At 38.3% G+C, this 25,397-nt stretch overlaps 1 protein-coding gene across 1 annotated transcript in view; it reads right to left on the minus strand.

Moving 5' to 3' along the window:
- Window positions 1-24,806, minus strand: part of si:ch211-137a8.4 (uncharacterized) — a 46,667-nt gene extending 21,861 nt beyond the window's left edge. Inside the window, exon 1 of the mRNA XM_022202247.2 lies at window positions 24,628-24,806. The gene's annotated coding sequence lies outside the window, so the exon portion shown is untranslated. The remainder of the gene's footprint in view (window positions 1-24,627) is intronic.
- Between the last annotated feature and the right edge of the window lie 591 nt (window positions 24,807-25,397).

The raw sequence follows: 25,397 nt of genomic DNA on the forward strand, positions 1-25,397 counted from the left end.
GAGGACGACAAAATGGAGGGAGGGAGGAAGACGAGGAGGAGTGATGCAGACATGGGCTGATTGTGAATCCACTCTTTTCTTTTTTTTTTCCACTTCGTTCACCTTTTCCCGTCCGCCTGTCTGGGTTTTCGTCTGCATCTTTTCCCCTCTTCTTTCATTCATTCATTCTTTCTTTCTGTCCGACGGTCATTCAGCTTTTTGATTCTTTCTGCATCATATTTTCTTCTCTTCCTCCTCCTGCATCTTTTTTTATGACCTTTTCCATCCGTCTGACGCTCTCTCTCAGTCCCAAATTCATCATTTTTTTCATCCGGCGTTCCCGTAACCTCATTATAAAGTCAGATTTAAAGAAGGAAGATGAAGGACGAGGCGTTCGGTCGTAATTATGAATCTGCAGTCTGACACCTGTTCTGGTTTCTGAGCAGCAGGTGACCTCGTCCACCTCTGTTAGCTGTGGTTTAACAGCTGCAGACACCACAAACATCTGCATTTAACCAATGTCTAATGATTGTTTAGTGTCAGATATTCATGAAGTAAACAGATTCCTCATTTCCTCTTCTCCTCGTTAGCAATTGCATGATGAAATGATGGCAGTTTTCTTATAAATTAGTAGATTTAATATCTGTCACACAGAAACATTTAAGCTCGTTTTAACGTGTTTGCTGTCGTGGATTAAACAGATTAATTAGATTGGATCAATCAACAGAGCAAACAATGAATAAAACTGCATGTGGTGTATTTTTATCAAACCAAACCAACATGATTTTTATTGTTAATTGATTGGTCGGTTATTTTCTACATCAATCGATTAGTAGTTTGGTCTATTTAATGTCAGAAATGTCTTGTTTTGTCCAAAGATCTTGAGTTTCCAGTCACAGAAAAGCAAAGAAACCAGAAAATATTCACATTTATGAAGCAAAAAATTGCAAGTTTTAACTTTGTTTTTACAAAATAATTGACAATTAGCTTAATCGTTGCAGCCGAGCTACTGAACATGCAACCTACTGCTGCTGTATAGAAATGTTATGCTGCAAGGTGGACGTCAGTGAAGGAATCTGAACGAATTATTGCAGACTTTGACAAAGTAAACTTTTGTAGATGCAAAAAACTGGATGCATTTTGTTGGAGGTCTGCACAAGAACTGGGTCATTTTTTTAAACTTAAGTTTCTTTCATCACAAGTACCAAAAACGCTCGGTTCGGTTTGAGAAAAGATCAGAACTGGGGTCACCCTGATTTGTAGGTTCCCATGGTTACGTTTCCTTTTCAAGAGGTGACCTAGGGTTTAAGTCGATTTATCAGCAATTACAGAGGACAAAATTGTCTGAATCAGTTGCGTTTCCTGGAAAAGAACGTGACAGGTTTACCTCTTACGCCACCTGCAGGTGACAAAATATCAGGGTCGAGTGTGGAAATTCATATTTGACTCGTCAAATCTGTAAAATCTGCAGTTGGTTGGCCATTATTTCCAGTTTTTATTCATTATCTATGTAAACAGCCGTGGAAAGCGTTCTGGCTGCTGCTCATTTGCATAAAATGCACCTTTTCATGCAAATCAGGAGCATCTAGTGCAAGTTTGCAACTCTAGAAACGAATGAAAAATCTTTTGAGCTAACCATTGTCAATAATAATAATAATATCGTGCTTTTCTATTCAGGCATACTCAAAGCGCTTCACACTGAATCCATCATTCATTCACTCACACATTCTCACTCTGGTGGTGGTAAACTACATTTGTAGCCACAGCTGCCCTGGGGCTACGGCCCCTCTGACCACCACCAACATTCATACACCAGTGTGAGAGGCCACGCGGGTAAAGTGTCTTGCCCAAGGACACAACAGCACATGACTAAGACAGAGCGGGAATCGAACCGCTGACCCGCTCTACCACCTGAGCCACAGCCGCCCCATTATCAAACTACAATGAACCACTGGTCCACTTGTGCTTCCAAAAACACTCCAAGTAACAGATCTTATTAGTATAAACTGGCATTAGGAGCCACAGAAGTCTCTGTCATGGTGCCCGTTGCTAGCTAAACCTTACAACATTCTGTGCTTGCTAACTTGAACTGACTGCAACCTGAGCAACAAACTAAACGGTAACAGGCTCCACCTGGTGGAAAAAAAAGGTACTTCAATCAGATTTTATTTGTACAAACATCTGAGACTAAATTCTGTCTTTGGTTGTTCTGAATACGCAATCTGGAAGCTTAAAACTACTCTAGTTGTTTCAAATACCTGAAAAATCACTAATATTTCGTGCCTGAAAATTAATGCCAGAAGTTCCTGTTTTAGTCCTCTAAAAGAAACAACTTAAACATAATATCACACATTTATTGAGTCTAGTCCATAAAGAACCACATTTGGAAACACAAAATGCTGAAAATGTCAAATTTCTTCTCTTCTTGTGATAAATAAGCATCGATTGCTGCCGTGACATTGAGATCTTCAGCCATAAATGGACCTGTGAGGCTCTAAAATGACGTAGCCGGTGAACAGATTCCACATCAAAGAACGTAATGAATTAATGTCTGATCCTCCTCTGGGCAGCTGTGTGTTAAACCAACTGACGATTCGACACAGAAACCACAATAAATCTTCATTTCCACTCCCAGAATCATCAACCTTGCACTCACACTGGCAGGTACAAAAGGACAAAGCTGCAGAAAGTGAGTCATTTTCTGCAGGTTCACTTGTTACGCCGCAAAACAAACACGATCCCGGCTGGAGGACAAAAGACTCGCTGCCTCTCTGTACCTGAAAACACCTTTACAAGCTCGTTCATGCTCCCGTTTGAGCCGAACAGACACTTGAGTTTGAGTTTCCATTCCACTAATCTGCAACAGCAAATACAGTCTGGGAGAAAAAGTAATGATGTCGTCTTTATCGGCGTAATGAGAAAACATTATAATGGATCTGGAGGGCCGCATTTGATTTGTTTTCCGATGGCGTCTGCTTGTGTTAAAGCTCCGCTAATCATTTCTGTGCTAAAGTCAAATCCTCGAGCTTCAACCGTCCGAATGTAAAACTTAACGAACCTGATCGACGCATTTATCCCCAACGAGGCAAAACCGTTTAGGAGCAAATAAAGGTAAGTGTACAGGAATGTCTGAAAGGAAAACATAAGAAAACACAGCTGTTTATTACTGTCTGTACCTGTAGGGGGCGACCTTGATACGTCTGCTGATGTCAGGACTCCTTCATTTAAGCATGCTAGCTGCTTTTTAGCATCATTTTTCTACGTACAGAGAAGTTTCATCGACCTGTAAACATCAGAAATAGACGCTATAAGTCTTCTGTCCTGATCCGAACCCACCGATGTCACTTGGGGCCAGTCAGGGATTTCTTTAACTGATCGCATCGGATTTAACCTAAACTTAATCCGTTGTTTACGTCCACGGTCGTTAATGTTCACGGAAGTTGTTGTCATGGTGCCCATTCCTAACTAAACCCCCACAATCCTCTCTTGTTTGCCAACATGACCTGAGTGACAAATTAAACAGTTAGAGGCGCCACCTGGTGGTGCAACCAGGTACTACAACAGACTTTAACTAGATTTTAATTGTACAAATGTCTGTTCGAGGCTAAAATCTGCCTTTAATGGCTCTAAATATGTCAACTACAAGCTTATTTCATGGGAAAAAAGGCCAAACTATGTATGGAATGTGTGTTAGCCATCATCTAGCTTCCACTGCTGAGAAAAAGCTAACATTAGCATGGATTAGAAACTCTGTTACTGTGAGTAGAGTAGGGTTAGCAAACAACACAGAAAACATGGAATAAAAACGGTACCACTGATATGTAAGCTGAGACAGTCAAGCCTTTGATAGTTTATTACCTATTATTTTTAACATATGTTCTGCTTTCTTTATCCTTTATAACAGTTAACTTGAATATTTTTTAGGTTTGGAGGTAAAACAAGACATTTCAAAATGTCATTTTAGGTTTTGGAAAATACTGGTTGATATTGTTCACCATTTGTCACCATTTTCTGACCATTGTAATCAAGAGAAAAGCCAAAATTTCCAATTTTAGCCTCTAAAATGTGAACATTTTCTAGTCAGCTTTGTCCTTTATCTCAGTAAACTAATTATTTTTAGGTTTGGGGGCAAAATGAGACTTTTCAAGACGTCATTTTAGAGAAAGGGAAACACTGGTTGACATTTTTTTGTTTTTTGCTCAAAACAAAGTGTTTCAGGACATGATTTGGGGGTTCGGGAAACATTTTTCACCATTTTCTGATCATTCCAAACACATTTGTGTTATTTATGTTATTTTATCGGGTAGTTTGCAGCTTTTACAAACCAATGGCTGTCAGTTTCATTGATGATGATGAAACAGGTTTTTTGTGCAGATTATAGTAAACTCTCCAACACTAAATTCATTGGCAACCATTCGCATCTCCTGTCAAATAAATGTACCAATAAATCTGACTCTAAATTCTGTCTGATTCCTTCTGTTTGTTTGTGTTTCTGCACGTGCATAAAGGCTCTCCATTGCTAGCCTCCTGTTTTCAGAGATTCACTCAGTTTTTTATCAGAAACTTCAGGACTCTTTATCCTGCAGACATCTTCATCGTTATTTCGTCCTCCAGCGCCTCTCGGGTGCATTTCCAGCTGCATATGTTCCCGTCGTGCAGCTTTAATCCCTCAGGACGCCTCTAATGCAGCCATAATGGGGGTCAATGGGGAGGCGGCCGAGTGGCCAATCAACTATTTCCCACTTCACACTGCGATAATAGCCTCCTCTTCACACCTTCCAGCGATCAACAGACTCCGAAAAACTCCGACTGCTGCATTCACACGAACACGAAGCCTCCGTTTAACCCTTGGAGGCGCAGACTGGAAGCATTCAGAAGCTGTTTGTTTGTTTCAGACCCAGCAGGAAGACACCACAAAAGGTTTCTGCCGCTGCTCATTTATTTTGGGAGTCTCTAATATTAGCAACTATCGATTCACAAGTCAATCCCTCGCAGTTGACGTTCTGTCTTCCTGGAGTCCCAGCGAACCGACTCACTGTTAATTGAGCCAGACGTGTGATTTCTGGGCGGTTTCTCGGCGTTTCACAGTGAAGGTCGGCCTCATCCTTCAGTCTAATCTGTTTTAAATTGATCCCAGAACCATCCAGATCAAGCAGCAAGTCAGAAATCTCCTTTTCTGAATCATTAAAACTGCTTCATTCCACTCTGGTTTAGCATAATAACCCTGCAGAGCCGTAAACGTAGGAACACAGCAGCGGAGGCGACATTCCAGGTGATGTATGGACTTCTACTTTTTGATGCCTCGCGGCCGGTGGAGTTTTGGTAATAAGAAACCATCAGTCACGTTAAACCAAGGCGGCCTGCGGGTTCAGTCGGAGCGTTCACACTTTAGATTTTAACTCAGGAGTCATTAAGAGCCGCCGTCCAGCTAGCGAGCCGGCGACCTGGAGATGAAGACCTGAACCGAGTCGTTTCTACGGTTTGAAGCCTTTTAACGGGTCGATACCCGACAGCAGGGGAGGACTGGAGTTATGAGTCTGCACCACGTTTAATTAGAGGAACCAACGCCTTTAAAACTCTTTACCAGTGTCGGACAAATCCACTTCAAGATTTGAGTGTTTGCAGGTTTGAAAGCTCGCATCAGGTTCCACATTTTATTGGTGCAAGTTTGAGTTTGTCTGCTGTCATTAACCGCCACAGAAGTCTTTGTCATGATGCCGGATAAACTCCCACAATCCTCTCTGCCTGCCAACATGGACCCCCTAGTTTAATAATTGTCCATTTTTAAATGGTCAAATAATATGCAAAATTTCCTGTATAGCTTTCAAAATAATAATATTTTTTTATTTAAATCAGTAAAAAAAACTAATTTTACAATAAATCATTCTATATTATTATTATTATTATTATTTATATTTTAACAAAACAGTAAAAATCTGTAAAAACTGGCCATTTTTTAAATCCTTAATAGAAATAATTTCCTGCATATCCTTCAAATTAATTAGATTTTTGCTGACATAAGGCTGCAAACATTTACAGTTTTATAGTAAAACATTGCATATTATTATTATTATTTTCTGTATTTTAACAAAGCAGTAAAAAATATCCTCCAAGTTAATTAGATTCTGCTGATTTAAAACTATAATTTTTTTTGCAATTTTGTTTGTTTTTTTACTATCGGAGTGTAAATTAATACTTTTTCTGAGATTTTACAATTCAACGCCTATAATTTAAATCATGAAATTGCTTGAAAAATGATTTAAATGAAGAACTTCTGATTTTAACTTTGACTTCTATGTCGTGGATATTTAGATTTTTTTGTCTCTGAGCTAATCATTTAGGTTTCTCTCTTTAACAGTCTCTTCTTCAGTGAATAAATCTATTTGTGTGCATATTTCTGGAAGTATTTTAAATCTTAGACACGTTAAGGTCTGAAGTTTTACACCGAACAGACCTTTGTTTGTCTGAATCCAGATTTCAGTCACACTGAACAACAAGAAGCTTTTTTCTTCTCTTCAGGACAAATTGAATCAACGCCAACGCTGAAAAACGTCCCCGAAGAGTCCCAGACCGGAGCTTCCTTCTCTCCACGGCTGCACGGCCGAGCAGCGATTACAAATCACTCCAAAAGTCTAATCGATTGTTCCCTGGTGTGAAGCCAAACGTCTGCAGAAGCCTCCAGGACGCTGCTCCTGGCTCTGCAGGAAAACAGCTTTTCACCCGTTCTGGAGCCGATTTCATTTAGGTCTTAATAAATAAAAAACACTGAGATTCATTGAAAGATTTCATTTACTCTGTACCATATCAGCGCTGTTCTATCTGTAAAACACCGTTAATGTGCGCAATCTGAGCTGCTGCAGATGCAGATTTCTGGTTTATTTCTAATGTTACTGCAGAAAAAGTGCATCAGTTTAATGATTTAAGTCATTTATTTGTCAAAAAACCTCGTCTGGCTGCAGCTTCTCCAAAGTAAGAAACTTATTTTATCTCATTGCAAATTGGAGCTGCAACAATTAATCAATAATTTGCCATTTATTAATATAAATTAATCTGCAGAGATTTGATGCCCTATTAATGGGTTTGCTCCTTTAATGTGGATATTTTCTGGTTTTCTTTCCTCCTCTCTGACTTTAAACTGAATATATTTGGGGTTTTTTGGCAAAACGCCACATTACAGGAACATTTTTCACCATTTTCTGACATTTTTATTCCAATTTATGAATCAACAGTGAAAATAAATTTGGTGCTTTCGGTCCTAGTGTCAGTCACACATTTGAGAACATTTCATTCACCATGAGAGACATTTTTTAAAATAACATTTCATATATTTTAGTGATGATACAGATTTACCCACTCTGGTAATAATAAAGGCTTATTTTTTTATTTTCTCTGGGTTTTAGGGATTTTTGGTATAAAGTTACAGGAGTGCCACATCAAAATATAAATAAAAATAAATATAAAGAGAAATAGATAAATAAATAAAAGGAAAAAAACAGAAAGGATAAAAGCAAAGACAACATTTTCCTTATTTATTTATTTATTTATTTCTCTTTATATTTCCACATTTATTGATTGATTGATTGATTTATGTTTTGATGTGGCACTCCTGTGACTCCATACTTTGGAGCCAACAGGTTCCTAAAAATGCAGCAAACTGACTTTTTTTTTTGCCCAGATTCAGTCCGATTTTATCTCACTGCTGTAAAGTTTGTCCCTGCAGGCCACCGTATGCAGTCCAACCATGAGCCAATCACATCCAGGCAAACCCCGCCCCAGAGTAAAACCGGCTCCCGATTGGCCGCTCGGTGTGAGTCAGTGGATGGATCCAGGAAGTGATTTTACAGAAAAACTTCAGGTAAGACGTTTGTTTTTGTTGGTTTGTGCAGAAAAAGTGAATTAAAAGCAAAGCTGGGTTTGAGCTGCAGGTTTGGTTCGTTCAGACAAACAGAAACGAGCCTCACAGTCTTCAGATTATTCTCATTCTCCAACATTCTGCTGCTTTTCTTCTCAATAATCGTCCAGTTTCCGTTACTAAGGTTGGAATAATCGGCCCAAATAATCAATTAGTTAATCAGTTTAATCATTTTATCCAACAGAAACTGTGTCTGGCTGCAGTGAGAACTTTGTTTTATCTCACAGCAAACTGGAGCCGCAAGAAATTAATCAACTATTTTACGACTTTTAAATTTACTGGCAGTGATTTTGACGATGAGTCAGTCGGTCTGACTCATTTTTTAAGGAGGAAAAAGCCTAAATTCTCTAATTCTAGCTTCTAAAATGTGAATATTTTCTGCTTTCTGTGACACTAAACTGAAAATCTTCGGGTTTTGCTCAAAACAACACGTTTCAGGATGTGAATTTTGGGTTTTAGTTGATATTTTTTCACCATTTTCTGACCATTTTAATCAAGAAAATACTCAAGTAATTCATCAACAGTGTAAATAAACTCAGTAACGTTGGTTTTTGAGTGTTGGTCAAACAGAGCATCTTCTTGGGTTCTGACAATCTTTTTTTAGAAAGAAAACAGCCTAAAGTCTCCAATTCCAGCCTTAAAATGTGAATATTTTCAGTTTTATTTTATTTTAATCAGTACAGTGAATATCTTTGGGTTTAGAGCAAAACAAGACGTTTCCAGATGTCCTTTCAGGTTTTACTGGTTTCCATTTTCCACCATTTTCTGATCATTTAAATCAAGAAAAAACTCAACTAATCCATTGAATGTGTGAATAAACTCAGTAACGTTGGTTTTTGAGTGTTGGTCAAACAGAATAAGATGTTTCAGAGCATCTTCTTGGGTTTACACTATTTTTGAGATATTTTAAAGACCAAATAGATTAATAGTGAGTTAAAATAAGTAGACTATAAACTTCCCTAACAACAATAATAACAACAGTAATAATCAGATTTTTAAATGCTTTAAGTCCAGAGGAGCTGGAGGATGTTTGATATGAATCTGCTGTTAAAAATGTTCTGATTCAGTCTCAGTTTTTAGTAAATATGTTCCGTTTCTTCCACCCTGGATGGGAAACGTGGCCTCCCATCACGCCGTGGTTCCACCGGCTGCCACCAGACAAACCGCTGTTGTCGTTGTCGTTGTTGTCTTTGTTGTCGTCGTGGATTAAATCCTGTTGCGTTGCGGCAGCGGATCGCCCTCTGAGGGGGCGGCGGGCCTTTTAGTGTGACGGTTTTAAGCCCAGGTCTAATCCAGAGCAGGAGAGCAGCCAATTTACACTGGATTCAGCCCACGAGACGACACGTCAACAGCACTCCATTTATGAGCGTTTATTAGATTCAGCAACTTAAAGGAAAATTCAGACCATAATCTGATTTTATTCCTGTTAATAAACCACATGCTGGAGTTCATTTAGGTTAAATTCCAGCTGAAATGTCTTTGAATTTGTCCGTTTGACGCTGGTTTGAACAAACAAAACCAAACCCTCCATGCTTGTAGTTCTGGAGTTAAACTTGTTTTGGTGCATTTAAAGCTGCAGTTTGACAGATTCCTGTCGTTCCAGTCACTCGTTTGATATTAAAAATTGCTTTTAAGTCTATTTATGCAGCGGGTATTTAGTAGAAGCTTGATTTTAAAAAGCTGCGCCGCAAATCAAAGCACGATATCTGGCAGAAAAATCCCAACTAGAGAGAGAGTTTGCTTTGAACTTGTTGATAATATGGAATATGAGCTGACTGGTTCTTTCAATTACCAATGAAAATGAGCTTTTTGGGGTTGTGTTGGTGCAGAAATCTGGACTTTACGTTGCTTTTAGTAACATATTCAGTGCTTTCTTTTAATCGCAAAGCTTTACAAAAACTTGAGCTACTTTTTCGTAAAAAACTGCTCAGAAACACGTTTTATTTAGTGGAAGCTTGACTGTAAAAAACTGTGCTGCACATACTATTGCAATATCTGGCAGAAAAATCACAATTTTATCTACACGCGCTGTCAAACGTTTTAGGACGCTTTCTCATTCAAATGAATGAGGAAGCGTCCTAAAACTTTTGACAGGGGCTGTATTCTTTGGAGCCACAGAGAGTCAGTAAGTATTCAGGGTTTGACTGTTTTCTTGGGATTGGTTGACAAATAGGAAAAATCTAAAATGTCACCATATTGGTTCCAGTTTTTGGTCTTTCTGAGTCAAACATGAGCTAAATTGAACTTGTTTTTGCTCGGCATACATCCACTGCTTATAGAAAACATATTCAGCGTTGGACATTAGCTTCCCTACAAGTGGTGGCGTTAAGAGTCAGGGTTGTTTCAGTAATTATGTCGTTTTTTTCTGTAATTATAAGATAAAAGAAGTTAGAACTTTTCTGATCCTGTTACAGCTGTTAAATACATGAAACAAGACAAGAAATGAAAGTAAAACAAGGATAAAGGTAAAGATATAACAAGTCTGCTTTCAGTTAAATACATAGATGATGATGATGCCGCCGCCGCCATGCCTGCCTTTTTCTGGTAGTTCTCAGCTTTTTAAGTGAAAATTTTGTTCAGTTCTCAGAAATAATATGTATACTATATATACATATATATATATATATATATATATATATATCCTTTCCCAGAGATTTTCACATTACAGCAGCGAGAAGCACATGAAAGTACATGATGATGCCGCCACCATGCATGAACATGTGCTGCCTGTACATGACTAGTAGGAAACAAATCTAAAATAATAAAGAAAAAAGTAAAGATAATAAAGGCTGCGTACGCCCTTACAGCATCTACACAAGCACACCTGAGTTTTCAGTGAAATAAATGATGATGATGCCGCCGCCGTGCACATTCACATGCTACTTATATGTGACTGGAGACCGTACGAACAAATTTATCTTGAGGTTCTCAGCTTTTTGGGTGAAAGTTTTTATAAGTTCAGTTGTCATAGAAGTTTGTCTTTTAGTAGATAATAATATATTGTCATTTTAGTTGTACATGATGATGCCGCCACCATGCATGAACACTCTTTTCTTGCGGTTTTTGTACTTCACTTAAAAGTTTAATCTTCAGAAACAGCAGCGCTCATTTATTTTTCAGTACATATTAAGGTAATATTTTGTCATTTTAGTCGTGTAATTTCCACAGTTTATATCGTTTTTCAGGTAAATATTTGCCTGTATGTTCTATAAATGTGAATATTTTCTGCTTTCTTATTCCCTCTGTGACACTAAACTGAATATCTTCGGTTTTTGCTCAAAACAAGACGTTTGAGGACATGATTTTGGGTTTTAGGAAGCATGTTTCACAATTTTCTGATCAATTTTAATCAAGTAAATACTCCACTAATCAACTGAACTTGTAATTAAACTCAGTAATCTTGGTTTTTGACTGTTGATCAAACAAAGTAGGAAGTTTTGAGTTATTTTTTAACGAAGGAAAAAGCCTAAATTCTCCGGTATTTTCTGCTTTCTTTATCCTTTATGACAGTAAATTAATTATCTTTGACAATTCAAGATGTCATTTTAGGTTTTGGGAGACACTGGTTGATGTTTTTCACCATTTTCTGACCATTTTAACCAAGAAACAATCAATTGAAAGTGTAAATAAACTCAGTGATGTTGGTTTTTGAGTGTTGGTCAAACAGAATGAGACGTTTAAGAGCATCTTCTTGGGTTCTGACAGATTATGAGTTGCTTTTAAGATGAAAAAAGTCTAAATTCTCCAGTTCTAGCTCCTAAAATGTGAATATTTTCTGCTTTCTTCTCCTTCTGTGACACTAAACAAACAAACATGTTTCAGGATGTGATTTTGGGAAACGCTGGTTGACATTTTTCACCATTTTTCACCATTTTCTGATCATTTTAACCAAGAACATACTCAACTAATCAATCAACTGTGAGCTATCTTTGGGTGTGGGTTGACTAAATGAGACGACTCAAGATGTCATTTTAGGTGTAGGGAAACACTGGTGGATGTTTTTCACCATTTTTCACCATTTTCTGTTCAATTTTAATGAAGAAAATACTCCACTAATCAACTGAACTAGTAAATAAACTCAGTAATGTTGGGTTTTTGAGCGTTTGTCAAACAGAATTAGACATCTGAGAGCATCTTCTTTATTCTCGTCTTCTAAGAATCCGCCTCCTTCAGCTCCTTTCTTGTGATTATTTCTGATTTGGACTTTAAAGTGAACCGATCTTCCGTCCTGCAGCATGTTTGATTTCCGCCGGATGGAAACGATGTGTCGGTCGCTGCAGATGTCGCGGCCTCGTGATCCGTTTTTAATCCAACATCGTAGCATTCCTCTGCTCCTGCCTCCCAGCTTTTTCATTGTGCCCTCATTACCATGCAGACCTATATTCTCAAAAATACAATTCCCTAATTATCCCCGCTGTCGTAGTTTTGCATCGGGAGCGGCGTGGTGGTGGGAGGAGGAGGAGGAAAAGAGGAAGGCTTTCATGTGCAGCGCTGTTATTGGGTCCATTTATTCTCCAGAAGAAAGAAGTGTGAAGCTGGTTCACTGCCACGCTTTGTTCCCGATTAGTCGACTGGAAGCTCTGCGTTTGTGGAGCGTTTCTGCCAAAGAAACGAAGGAAAACACCTGAAAAGCCACGTGGGAGCTGATGAACAGGTAGATCCTGGTCTGAAGGCTTCACTGAGCTTCTCTAAAGGGTCTGTTTGGAGGCTTTTGGTCCTATAAGCTGCATTTATGCCCTTTAACCCTCTGTTTCAAGCAGTTTTGGGGCATTTTTTACATTCTGCAGCTTCACAATGGAGGGAAATGGATCAGTTAGTTATAATTTGCATTTTTCTTCCAGGAGAGGAGGTTGAGATCTCAGATTGCTTTCGTTTTATCCAGCATTAGTGATTTTAAGCATGAAAAACACAATAAAATTCGCCCTGTAGATGCTAATGATCGATTAATTTAACTCCAAGCAGCGGTTTCAGAGCATTTTCTTGAATTCCGTAGTTTCACAAGGAAGGGAAATTGAAAACTTGGTGGTTTTTCTCACAAAAAAAATGTAAATTTGGATGCTGAAAGGACGTAAGGTGCAAAAGAACATGAAAATCGTGCTGGTAGAAGAAATAAGGAGCCAAATTTTGCTGGTATTTACAATGAAAAAAAGAGAATTAAAAGGTCTACAAGTAGTATAAAATAGAAAAACCCAACAAAACTCATTCTAAGGATATAAAGGTGTTTGTCCTCCATCAGTTTCATTCAAAAATCTCTTCCTCTGTCAACTACAACGGACATTTTACCCATTTATTGTTATTTTCTGCTGGAAATTAGCATTTTTCTTCCAGGAGAGCTGGTTCAAATCTCAGATTATTTACATTTTATCCCACACAACCCATCTTTTTGTGGTATTTTTAACTTATCTTTTTTTCTGCTGATTTCTCTTTTTTTTAGTGGAGATTTTGCATCCTTTTGTTCTCGTTTTTGCATCTTTTCATGACGACGACATGTTTTTCCAGTGACTTTGCACCTTTTTATGGTGATATTGCCTCTCTCGTAGTGATGATCTTTTAATTTAAGAATATATAATTTGGTAAATGGTTTGAAATGGCTGATAAATACAGACAACTTGACTATTGAGTTGAGTTTTATTTTCTGGGAGTTTGAATTTAAACTTCCCTTTCACTGCTACCTGCTGGACCCTGAAGGTTTCCTGAGGATAAGTCTGAACTCCTGCAGCGACTCCGTAAGTCCTAGACGCTAAACCTGGGCGACCTTGTTGATCCTCTGGAGTCGAAGCTTTCACTTCTGGAGGAAAAACTGCTGAAGGAGTGGCGACGCGTTCACTTCCTGTTGCTTTATCAGGTCAAATTCTGCTGTTTTCTGACTGAAAACCTGAAAAACTAAAACCATTCCCATCATCCTTTTCTTTTGTCGGCGTTGCTAATCGTTATTTGTTTACTGTTAGCTTGGTTGCATTCTTGTTTTTAGCCTGCTAGCATGCTATGGTTAGCATTTCTAACCTTAACTAAAGCCTCAAGCAGTTTTGTTTCACGAAAAGAATGCACAAAAAAATGCTAAAGATGCTAATGTTTTCCAGCATACTAGCATACAACTCCAAGCAGCAGTTTCTAGGTGTTTTTTTTTAGCATTTTAGCATGCTAAGGTTAGCATTTAGCTCTATACATAGCATTTATCCAACGTAATCTGGTTTGTGCATCGTTTCACATGAAACTTTGTTGTGGTTTCAGTCTCATTTTTAGCCCGTTAGCATGTTGATATCAGCATTTAATTTCATGTACAACATTTTTATTCTTTAACCTCAACTGAAACTGCATTATTTTCAAGAAGAGTTGCTTACATTTTGGCATATTTCTTATCTTAATTTAGTTTATGCGTTGTTTCACATAAAAACACAAAAAATGCTAAAGATGCTAATGCTTTGCAGCAGTTTCTGGGTGGCTTTAGTCTCATTTTAGCCTGTTAGTGTGAAATACTGTTTTTTCTGTGATTTCACGTGTTTTTTGAGGTGCTTTTTTGTAATCTTTTTCTATTATTGTTCTGTCTTTCAGTCCTGATTTTACATCGTTTTGTGGCGATTTAAAAAATTTCTTGTGGTGATTTTGTCTTTTAATGGTGATTTAGCATCTTTTGTGTCTTTTTCTATAGCTTTTCTGTCTTTCACTGGAGATTTTACGTCATTTTGTGGTGATTTTGTCTTTTTGCGATGATTGTGCATCTTTTTGTGTCATTTTCTACTACATTTCCATCTGTTTGTGGTGATTTTATGTATTTTTTGTGATGATTTTGCATCTTTTAATGGTCATTTTACATTATTTCGTGGTAATTTTGCATCTTTTTGTGTCTTTTTCGATAGTTTTTCTGTCTTTCACTGGCGTTTTACATCATTTTGTGGTGATTTGACATTTTTTGTGGTGATTTAGTCTTTTTGCGATGATTTTGCAGGTTTTCATGGTGATTGTGCATCTTTTTGCGGTGACTATACATCTTTTTGTGTAATTTTCTGTAACTTTTACGTCTTTTTGTGGTGATTTTAGGTCTTATTTTACGTCTAACAGATTCCAGTTCTGCGTTTTTACCCCTTTTTGCTTCATTTTTCTTGACTTTTTGTGTTGATTTTACATGTTTTATGGTGTTTTTGTGTATATTTGTGAAGTTTTTCATGAAAAGTGCGACGGGAGCCAACAGAACCTCCCACATCAGATGTTTAAAGCTATTTTAGATTCCGCTGCTGCGTTTTCGTCCCTTTTGTTTTGTTTAAATCTTTAAAGGATGATGTAGCGACAGGAAACACCTTCCTGCCTCTGAACCTGCAGCCGGCCTTCACCTCGACCTCCGACCTATCGGAGCGCTCCCTGAGGAGGAAATCTTCTTTCCTCCTCAGGGAGCAATAAAGTTTCAAATTACACGACACTCGATTTAAGCCAGTTAAATCCGTCAGAGGGATCAGGAAGACGCTGCACGCAAAGCCACTCACACCGGTTCACATGTGAAGGAAGATAAACAGCGGCGACGGCTTCCAGCTGCAACAACAAGACGACACGTTTATCCTCGCCTCGTACAAAACCGACCAGCTGACCGCCTTTCACTCAGTTTACAACTGAAACAGTCGGTGGAGCTGATAAATATGATCCCAAATGACTCGAAATGTGTCCAAAATGATTAGAAAATGGTGCAAAATGGCATAAATGTGCGTAAATAATCAAAATGACCCAAAAAAAAGTGTCTAAAATGGCTCAAAGTTTGTCCAAAACTGGCATAAAGTTGTCCAAAATGACACTGACGGGAAACTAAAACCTCCTGGATCAGTAAAATAAAAGCAGCATGGCTCAAACGGTGAACAGAGCAGCAGGTTTTTGGAGATACATTCAGCATGGTGAAACATCTTCCTGTTGTCTGTTCTGTCCTCGTTATAAACAACATTTGAGTCATTCTGAACTAGTTTCAAGTAATTATTGAGAGTTTTCATGTTAGTTTGGACGACTCGTGTAGGTTTGGACGGGTTTTGAGTCATTTTTGACATTCTTTTGTTACTTTGGACAAAGTTTTAGTCAAATTTGGGCAAGTTTTAGGTTATTTTAGATGCGTTTTTAGTCATTTTGGACTGTTTTTTTAGGTATTTTGGACATTTAGACTGAGAATGAAGTGCAGCATGGCTCAGAAACAGTGAACAGAGGAGCAGGTTGTTGGAGATCCATCCAACACGGTGAAACATCTTTCTACAGATGAGCAGATGTTTAAAAACTAAAAAAAATCAAAATATTTATCATGTGAATGATGCTAATGCTAACTTTTTCTGTTGGCTTACATTCATTTCTGCGGCTCAGACTGTGACTGAGGAGATATCCATCACCAGCATTCTAAGATCTCCTTTTTCAGCTCTTCTACACTGAACTCTTGATCAAATTCCGACATTAAAAGCATCCGGCTGCTCTCAGGGTCGAGTCCTTCTACTACTTCTGACAAATCACAGAGAGAAAACGAAATGAATGATATATTTAGTCTGTAAATGTAGAGACAAGACGGTGACCATGAAGCTAAGCTGACATTTCTACGTCCTCCTGACCTGATGTAGCATCTAAGCTAACCTCAGCTCAACCATCAGCAGGAGAGGAGTCCAGAAGACACAGCTAATTCTTCTCTTTATTCACTGATTTACTCGTTTCTAAAATAGAAACTGAGTGGAAGCGGGTCAGATGGTTTGTTTCTTGGCAGGAAGTGGCTGTGAGTGGGAGTGTTTGTTAGCTTAGCAGCGCTCCGAGTTCAGGATAAACGTGGAACCCTGTTGACTGAAGCAGCAGGAGACTCGTTTCTGAGCCCAGCTGCATTTATTTTATCGATCCGGCAGGTTTTAGTTTCCAGTAATGATCATTTTGAGACAACTTTCTGTCAGTCTGGATTTGAAAAATGTCCAAAATTACTTTAAACTTGCGTAAAATCATTTGAAAACCTGATCAAAATGACTAAAAAGTGTCGAAAATTACTCAGAATCGCTGTGAAATGACTTGAAACCCGTCATCCAAAATGACTAAAAACTGCCCATAATGACTCAGCATATGTTTAAAATTACCATTTTAAGTTATTTTCAACAAGTTTTAGTCTATATTTGAGTGTCCGTAGAAAGATGTTTCACCATGCTGGATGTATCTCCAACAACTTCTCCTCTGTTCACTACATTTCATTTTTTTTAAAACATTGTTTTTAGCGTGGTATTAAGTCGTAGTGATTTTTCAAGTTTTGACTTGTGATTTCAGATCTTTTTATTGTGTCTTTGTGTTCATTTAGTTTTGTTTTGGAATCTTTTTGTGGTGATTTTTTTTTAACTTTTTTTGTCTTTTTGTGTTGATGTGGTGAATTTTGTTTTGATTTCATATTTTTTTGTTGATTTTGTGTCATTTCAGTCAGTTTTTTGTTTGTTTTCATGGTGATTTTACATGTTTCGGTGGGATTTTGGCATCTTTTTGTGTTGATTTTTCCTGTTTTCGTGAAGATTTCACATCTTTTTAGACATTTTTGAATCTCTGTGGTGATTTTGTGTTTTTCTGTCGCAGTTTAACCTCTTTTTGGGGTTGATTTAGCCTGTTTTTGTGGTGATTTTAGGTCTTTTGGTATCTTTCTGGGTTTATTTAGTGTGTTTTTGTGGTGGTTTTACGTCTTTTTGTGACGTTGTGACATTAGAACTACATCAACCAGTGGTTCAGCATCTTTTCTTGGTGATTTTTCTGTAAGTTTGCATGCTTTTTGTTCAGTTGGAAAGTCCAACAATTCTTTGTTTTTTAAGTATTTTGTCTGACAAATGGAGTGATTTGATCTCATGTTTTTGCTGTGATTTTTTGGGGGTGATTTTACGTCTTTTAGTATCTTTTGGGTTGATTTTGCCTGTTTTTGTGGTGATTTTAGGTCTTTAAGTATCTTTTTGGGTTGATTTTGCCTGTTTTTGCGGTGATTTTACGTCTTTTCGTATCTTTTTGGGTTGATTTTGCCCGTTTTTGTGGTGATTTTACGTCTTTTAGTATCTTTTTGGGTTGATTTTGCCTGTTTTTGTGGTGATTTTACGTCTTTTAGTATCTTTTTGGGTTGATTTTGCCTGTTTTTGCGGCGATTTTACGTCTTTTAGTATCTTTTGGGTTGATTTTGCCTGTTTTTGTGGTGATTTTACGTCTTTTAGTATCTTTTTGGGTTGATTTTGCCTGTTTTTGCGGCGATTTTACGTCTTTTAGTATCTTTTGGGTTGATTTTGCCTGTTTTTGTGGTGATTTTAGGTCTTTAAGTATCTTTTTGGGTTGATTTTGCCTGTTTTTGCGGCGATTTTACGTCTTTTAGTATCTTTTGGGTTGATTTTGCCTGTTTTTGTGGTGATTTTAGGTCTTTAAGTATCTTTTTGGGTTGATTTTGCCTGTTTTTGCGGCGATTTTACGTCTTTTCGTATCTTTTTGGGTTGATTTTGCCTGTTTTTGTGGTGATTTTAGGTCTTTAAGTATCTTTTTGGGTTGATTTTGTCTGTTTTTGCGGTGATTTTACGTCTTTTCGTATCTTTTTGGGTTGATTTTGCCCGTTTTTGTGGCGATTTTACGTCTTTTAGTATCTTTTTGGGTTGATTTTGCCTGTTTTTGTGGTGATTTTACGTCTTTTAGTATCTTTTTGGGTTGATTTTGCCTGCTTTTGTGGCGACTTTTCTAGAAATTTGCCTGTTTGTCCTCTGAGAACGGTGTAAACATTCAGATAATCCACATTTTATCCACCGCTGTGCATCTTTAAACCTTTAAAATGCCACAGAGCTGCTCCTGGAGATGCCACCGAGCCTGTAAATGACGCTCCTCTGCGTGTTAACCAACAATAACGTGTATTTAAACGCGTACAGCATCGTTTACGCTCACTGCGAGGCGGTTTAGCGGTAGGAATCCATCCATGAGCGTGGAGGTCTAAAGGACGTTCTGCGGCGTTCCTCGGCCCTCGCTCATCATTAGAAGAGCCCATTATGGCCGCTGCAGACTAAATGCCTTGTTTCAGAGCTTTCTATAGACAGAGCAACAGAGAGGCCCTTCATCGCCGCCCTCCTCCTCCTCCTCGCCTCCCTTCATCCTCCTCCGACACAGACCGGCCTTTATCTGCCCATCATGTGCTCCTTCTTTCTCTTTTTTCCAGTCCTGACCCTGTTTTTCTGCAGCAAACATTCAGGATTTTAGCAGCTAAATATTTGATCCGTCTGCGTGGCTTAATACCGATTTGATGTTATCTCTTAAGTCTTTCCAGCAGAGGGTTTTTTTTTTATTTTTCCTCCTCATATTTTATTTTCTGGTCTAATAATCTGCTCATATCTGCATCCAGTCCTTTATCAGCTGCAGAAATCTGTTGATTTCAACTTGTTGATCCGTCGTTTGTTCCAGAGGACGAACGTTAGACGCTGAGAATCACCTGATTCAGCAGCGTTCAGCCGGAAGGTGACGGAAAAAATCCTGGTTTTCTTCTGCAGAAAATCAGCAGAACTCAAGGTGACACCTTCCAGTCTGGGTTTGTTTCAGCGAGCTGCTGAAATCCACAGGTTCAGACCTAAAACTGTGACAAATCTGGATTTCTATCAGAAAAGATGCAGACATGAAGGCTTCATTTGGTTTATAGCTGCAGCTAAAGATGATTTTCGTTGTTGATTGGTTAGTTTAGGATCTTTTCTGGATGAATCCGTTGGTAGGTTGGTTTTTTAAAATGGCAGAAAACGCAGAAAAATGTCTTGTTTTAGTGGTTTTGTTTCACCTAGCTGCTAAAATCCAACGATTCAAACCTAGAATTGTGAGAAATTTGATAAAATTAGACAAAAGTCAGCTGAAATCTGAAGGTTTAATTTGGTTTAAAGATGCAGCTAAAGTTAATTTTCACTGTTGATTGTTTAGTTTTGGATCTTTTCTGGTGAATCCGTTGGTAGGTTGTTTTAGGCTTCAGGCTAATTCTGCTTTTCTCTCATAAACTGACAAAGTTTTCTTTATTTCTTTTCATTTTTTGAGTTTCTTGATGTTTTCTTGGAAACTCTCCTAGTTCTGTTTTGCTCTTTTGCTTTTTTCTCCACATTTGCTCTAAAATCTAAGATTTCAAACAATTTTTTAAAAGATTTTTGCTCCATTTTTCCTTCATATATTGACAAAGTTTTGCTTCTTTCTTCTTGTTTTGTGTTTTTAAAGAAATTTCTTAAAGTTTTCTTGGAACTCTCCTCGTTCTGTTTTGCTTTTTGGCTTTTTTCTCCACATTTGCTCTAAAATCTAAGATTTAAAATTAATTCTTAAAGACCTTTTATCATATTTTCTCATAAATGGACAAAGTTTTGCTTCTTTCTTCTTGTTTTTGTGTTTTTTTTAAGCAGTTTCTTGGAGTTTTTTGCTTTTTTTCTCTACATTTGCTCTAAAATTGTGTCTATTTGTGATCTTGGTGTGATTCTGCAACAATAAACTGTAAAAATGTGAATATTTAAGCTGCACAAGTCCAGAAATCTGCTTTAGGTGTGAAACCAAGCTGCTGGTGTCTGGTCATACATGCAGAAGTGAACACGCCAACACGCCTGCTGAGTGATCATGTGACGAGGAAACGCTTTCCTCGTTGTCCTCCATGTTTCCATCGACCAAACCACCGTCACTGCCTCCTTTTTCCTGCTTCTTCTGTGGTTTTTTCCTCTTTTACGTCACATTTCTTTGCTCTTTTCTCCTTTTTTTCATCTCTTCCTTCACTTTCATTACTTCTCCTGGGTTTTTATTGTTTTTCTTCCCTCCTGGCCTCATTTTGTCGCCTCTAACTTCTTCGTTTCTGCCTTTAATTCGCCCTCTGGCTCTCGTTACTCCGCTCTGAATCCATCGTTGCTGCTAATTCCTCTTTATTTTCCTTCATTTATCTCCTCGTCTGCTCGTTGCTCGTGTTCGATGAAGCGCTCGTTCTTGTTAGAAGTCGATTTTTAAAAGCTGAAGGTCACAAACTGTGGTTTTGTTGTGAAAAAAGCGACTAAACGGTGAAATATTTCATGTTTTTTATGTTTTATTGGCCGTGCAAGGACCAAAAAGTCCCATAAAGACTGAAAAACACGGATTACAGAGGGGTTTAATTCCAGCATCTATCGTGTAAAAACTAGTTTTAAAGCTTTTCATCGGTTCAAAATCAGGTTTATTAGGAATTCTGATTAATTAAAAAAAGCCATTATGGAGCGCTGCTGAAGCAAATTTACTCAAAAACGCATTTTGATGTTTTTCTACTGAAGTTCTGGCACTTTACTGAGTTTAATTCATCACATTTCTGAGCAAATCCTGCATTTTTTCCACATTTCAACAGTTAAAACTCGTCAACAGATTCAGATTTTACGGCATTCTTCTGTTTATTAGCCAAATACATTCACGTTTATTTAAATTTGTTCCATTTTAACCAACACAAACGTCAAAATAAAGCTTTAAAATCTGCTTTTACTTTCTCCTTCCTGGTTGCTGAATGTCTGGTTTAGTCCAAAAATATTCACATCTAAGAAGCAGAAATCACAGGATTTAGACTTTTTTCTTGACAAACTACTCATCAGAATTCCTTTCATAGTTGACAACTGATCGATTAATTGATTATTGGTTGTAAACAGAGACGTCCTCCACAGTTTTTGATGCTTTTTAAAACATTTCTAAGGATAAAAACAGGTAATAAATGGTTTATACTGGATGGTAAAGAATCTGCAGACGTTAAAATCAACTTATTATCACTTTTATTATCAATATTTTTATTGTTTGAACTGATTTGGGGTTTTTTCTAAGTTGAACACCAAGATTTTCCAGTTTTACATCAAATTTCATTCATGTATCGGTTCCTAATCAGCCTAATTGATCACTAATAATCAATAACTTTATTGATTAAACCCTTTAGAACATGTAGCTATCTGTAGCTGCTATCAGTGGAAATAAGTTAAAACATGAGCTCTAACGGCGCTTTGAGGATTTTATGGAGTTAAAACGATCAATAATCACATTAAACCTCTTATTGCTCTTTTTAAAAAATCTTTCTGTCTTCAAATTGTGAGTTTTGACGCATTAAATGCTTCATTATTGATCTGTAAAGTCTCCTTTTATGTCTTATTCCGGCAACAATTCCTCTTTTTTTTCCATTAAAATGTCATTTAAAGACCAGGAAATGTCAAGTTTTTAATCAGTAACAGAACAAATCTGCACTTTATCAGGTCAAAATCATGTTTTCACGGGTTTATTATGTAAAATTACGTTCTAAAATGACCTTAAATCTGCTTGATAAGTCTGTCTTAATGCATAAGAATCATTTGTTTGTGATTATTTAGGGTGGAAATGTGAAATAATCAGGTTTAAACCTCATTTTAAAGAAAAATATTTGTCTTTTCTTGAAGAATGCGACCATTTCTGTGTTCTATACAGAGACGTCTGAACCCACTTTATGACTAAAAGAAGTCATTTAAAGGCCAATAAATGCAGAGAATGTGATATTATTGAGTCAGAATACTCAAATAAACAGAACAAGGAACTACATTTAAAAGCTAGAATGAAGCACTGACATAAGTTCGTCATTAAAATGACCTTAAATCTGCTTTAGAAACTGATTTTAACACATAAAAATCCTTTCTTTACCATTATTTAGTGTGTAAATGCTAAAATAATCAGGTTCAAACTCTTCTTTGTTTTTGTGACGTCTGCTGTGAAAACATCTTCGTTATTGATCCAAATAATTCAATATTTTCTGTTTTATACGTTAAGTTTTTTTTTTGTTCTTTCCATGAAAGTGAACAACATAAATTGTGAATAAATGCACTCTACATTTTCATACATAAATAGTCATAAAAAGACATCTGAAACCTCAGAAATGTGAATTTTAACACATAATAAACATTAATTTGTGATTATTTCGTGAGTAAATGTTAAATAATCCGCTTAAAACCTCATGTTTTTTACTTCTTTCATTCTGTTTCTCATTTCTTTCCTCATTTCTCTTCTTTTATTTTTGCTCAGATCTGGACGAGCTTTTTTTTTCTTCTTCATTTCATTTTTCTATTTATTATTTTATTCATCAAAGCTCCGGCGGCGGGAGCGCGCCTGGAAATGGAACAGAAGTCTGCCGAGGAGAAGGAGGCGCGCTCCCGAGGATGAAGGAGGGGGGAGGAAGAAACCGTGCAGCCGCGCGCATGCTCGTAACAGCAGGTGCCCGAGCCTCAGTTAGAATAAAAAAAAACTAATTTGCATTGCTAATGAGCTGCCCCCCTCCCCGTCCGTTTTGGGGGGCAAAAAAAAGCTCCTAATATGGCGACATGTTTTTATCCGGAGCTGCTGCTTCTCTCAACACAAACACGCCAGAAAAATACCAAAAAAATCTAAAAATTCCGCCAATAAATCCTGACCTGAGAGTTCAGTATGAGCTGCAGCAAAAATTAAAATGAAAAATAAAAAGTAATTAAAGACGAGCCAGAAAAGCTGATTTCAAGTCACTGCAGCAGCTGTAAAAAAAAACAACAACACAATGTCTGAGTGTTTTCTGTTTGCTGGGAACAATAGAGGAGATGGATGATCGATTAATCGGTGAGCAGATGATGAATAAATAAACAAAAAAGCAGCAGAAACAACAACAACAGCAGCAGCAGCAGAGGGGAGAAAACAGTGAATTCCTCATTGAGCAAAACAAGTGAAGCGCCAAATTCCCAACAAGCGGCTCCTTGTCTCTATTGTGGAGGAGACAGAGGAGGGGAGACAGAGGAGGGGAGGAGGGCAGAGCGTCCCCTGAGCCTCCTCATCATCAATAAGTGATCGATACCACCATGAAACGTCGATAAAACCGGGATAATCACGCTGTTTTGGGCTGATTTGGGCTGATTTTACGCGCTGACCTGGTTTCTGCGCACATGTCCGCCTGGCGCTGCCGCCGTCTGTCTGTCTGTCTGTCTGTCTGTCGCCATGTGCGTGCGTTTTTCTTTTTTTTTTTAATACGAAAATGGCTCACCCCCTTCCTCCTCCCCTCCCCTCCTCCCCTCCTTCCAGTCTGTCTCCATCATTTGCGCGCATTGTGGAAGAATCTCGATCATTTCTATTTTTTTTCAATTAAATTCTTTTACTGTTGCACTTCTTCTTCTTCTTTCCTCCTCTCCTTGCGCGTTTTCGGAGCACGTGCACGCACATATGCACGAACACGCGCACATGTCAGATGCAGATTGAGCAGATTTAACGGCTGCATGCGCGGATGGATGGATAGAAGGCGGAATTCACCGCGACAATTTTTTAAAATAATTTTTAAAAAAACGCCCCAGAAATGCGCTAAAATGAAGCCCGCAGCCGAAGCAGCGACACAACCCTCCAGACTGATTGATCCGCCATCGATCCGCGATATTTCCGTTTTTAAACCCGCGTCTCCAGCAGCAGCAGCAGCGGCTCCGGATCAACGGGGGATTTTTGCGCGCACCGCCGCCAAACAAACAACAGCCGCTCATTGTCCGCCGCCGCTCTCACCGGAGACCCTCCAGCCGAGACAATAACACACACTCACACACACACACACAGACGCACACACTCTGCCCTCACCGGAACCCGCAGCAGGTCCCCGTCTCCGTTACCGGGGCTAATTGCCCGCCGGCTAATCGCCATTAAACCTGTAGCCGCTTTACGCGCAAAGGTGAGAATAAAAACCTCCGAACGGCAGCGGAGGAGACGGGGAGAACAGAGACCGTAGAGAAGGATGGAGATGATGGAATAATAGTGAAAAATGAAGCCAAACAAACCTCCTTTTCGTGCGCGTAAATCCGTTTCCAGGCGCGCCGCGGAGCTCCGGTAATGAGCTTGTTGTGCTGGACGGGAAAAGACGCTAAATCCTGCCAGCCATCCTCCTCCCGACAGCCAATAGACGGAATTGGCGCGAGGGGTCGAGCTGCTTGGCACACACACGCACGTACACGGACGCACGCACACGCACGCGACGCCCTCTATCTCGCCTCCCCCCCATGGTTGCCCCTAGCAACCCGGCAGCTGCCCCGCCCCTCCATCAGCCCCGCTTTTTATTCCAAGTTTTTATTTAATATTTACTATTTTATTATGATTTCTATTCTTTGTTTATCATCACTCAAGATGCAGTGGAACCTCAGAGTCCCACTTTTTATTTGGCTTCAAAGTGAGACAACGTGGGTGCAAAACATATAGACACAAAAAAGAGTGAATAAGAGATGTGCAAAATGTGCAGAAATAGGTGCAAAATAACTACAGAGACAAAAATGATCAAAAAAAGAGAAACAATAGACATAAAACAACCCTAGAGAGACCAAAAAATATGAAAAAATGAGAAAAAAAATGGGCAAAAAACAACAAATAGAAAAAAAAGAATGAATAACGGACCCAAAATGGGCACGAATGTTTGCAAAATGAACCACAAAGAGACAAAAAACAAAGAAAATTTAGGAAACACGAGGCATAGAATGAATAAGAGAAGCAAAGTGTGCAGAAACAACCACAAAGACAAAAAGACAACCAAAAAAGACACAAAAAAGAGAAAGGATCA

Source organism: Acanthochromis polyacanthus, chromosome 13, assembly GCF_021347895.1.
Source record: "Acanthochromis polyacanthus isolate Apoly-LR-REF ecotype Palm Island chromosome 13, KAUST_Apoly_ChrSc, whole genome shotgun sequence".
In the NCBI taxonomy this organism is placed as follows: domain Eukaryota; kingdom Metazoa; phylum Chordata; class Actinopteri; family Pomacentridae; genus Acanthochromis; species Acanthochromis polyacanthus.